The sequence below is a fragment of the Arachis ipaensis genome, chromosome B9 (genome assembly GCF_059453495.1).
Source record: "Arachis ipaensis isolate K30076 ecotype BB chromosome B9, ASM5945349v1, whole genome shotgun sequence".
NCBI classification, from domain to species: domain Eukaryota; kingdom Viridiplantae; phylum Streptophyta; class Magnoliopsida; order Fabales; family Fabaceae; genus Arachis; species Arachis ipaensis.
This window is the reverse complement of record NC_142444.1, coordinates 58,141,210-58,142,684: the sequence shown is the minus strand read 5'-3', so window position 1 is coordinate 58,142,684 and position 1,475 is coordinate 58,141,210. Positions and strand designations below refer to the sequence as shown.

Sequence of the window (1,475 nt, the reverse complement as noted above, 5' to 3'; positions counted from 1 at the left end):
TTTGGTTCCTCAGAGGGAAACTCCTTATTGATCACTGGACGTCCCAGGAGGTCTTCCTCACTGGGATTCACGTCCTCCTTTCCCTCTTTGGGTTCGGCCATTTTGGTAATATCAATGGCCTTGCACTCTCTCTTTTGGATTCTCTTCTGTATTGCTTGGGAGAGTACTAGGAGGGATTTCAGTTATCCTTTTACTCAGCTGGCCCACTTGTGCTTCCAAATTTCTAATGGAAGACTTTGTTTCATTCATGAAACTCACAGTGGCCTTAGATAGATCAGAGACTAAATTTGCTAAGCTAGTTGGATTCTGCTCAGAATTCTATGTCTGTTGCTGAGTGGATGATGGAAAAGGCTTACTATTGCTAAACCTGTTTCTTCCACCATTATTAAAGCCTTGTTGAGGCTTTTGATCCTTCCATGAGAAATTTGGATGATTTCTCTATGATGGATTATAGGGGTTTCCATAAGGTTCACCCATGTAATTTACCTCTGCTATTGCAGGGTTCTCAGGATCATAAGCTTCTTCTTTAGGAGAAGCCTCTTGAGTACTGTTAGATGCAGCTTGCATTCCATTCAGACTCTGAGAAATCATATTGACTTGCTGAGTCAATATTTTATTTTGAGCCAGTATGGCATTCAGAGTATCAATTTCAAGAACTCCCTTCTTCATAGGCGTCCCATTACTCACAGGATTCCTCTCAGAAGTGTACATGAACTGGTTATTAGCAACCATGTCAATGAGTTCTTGAGCTTCTGCAGGTGTTTTCTTTAGGTGAATGGATCCACCTGCAGAAGTGTCCAATGACATCTTTGATAGCTCAGATAAACCATCATAGAATATATCCAGGATGGTCCATTCTGAAAGCATGTCAGAAGGACACTTTTTGGTCAACTGTTTGTATCTTTCCCAAGCTTCATAGAGGGATTCACCATCTTTTTGTTTGAAGGTTTGAACATCCACTCTAAGTTTGCTCAGCTTTTGAGGAGGAAAGAACTTGGCTAAGAAAGCCGTGACCAGCTTATCCCAAGAGTTCAGGCTGTCTTTAGGTTGAGAGTCCAACCATATTCTAGCTCTGTCTCTTACAGCAAAAGGGAAAAGCAAGAGCCTGTAGACTTCAGGATCTACTCCATTAGTCTTAACAGTATCACATATCTGTAAGAATTCAGTTAAGAACTGAAAAGGATCTTCAGATGGAAGTCCATGAAACTTGCAGTTCTGCTGCATTAGAGAAACTAATTGAGGTTTCAGCTCAAAGTTGTTTGCTCCAATGGCAGGAATGGAGATGCTTCTTCCATGTAAATTGGAATTAGGTGCAGTAAAGTCACCAAGCATTCTCCTTGCATTATTGTTGTTGGGTTCGGCTGCCATCTCCTTTACTTGTTCGAAATTTTCAATAAGGTTTTCTCTGGATTGTTGTAATTTAGCTTCTCTTAGTTTCCTCTTCAGAGTCCTTTCAGGTTCTGGATCAGCTTCAA

The 1,475-nt window shown here is 40.9% G+C and overlaps 1 non-coding gene across 1 annotated transcript; it reads left to right on the top strand.

The window, feature by feature from the left end:
- Positions 1-861: 861 nt before the first annotated feature.
- Positions 862-969, top strand: LOC148544768 (small nucleolar RNA R71). Its single transcript, XR_015900582.1, has one exon. It is a non-coding gene; the product is annotated as a small nucleolar RNA R71 (small nucleolar RNA).
- The last annotated feature ends 506 nt before the right edge of the window (positions 970-1,475 follow it).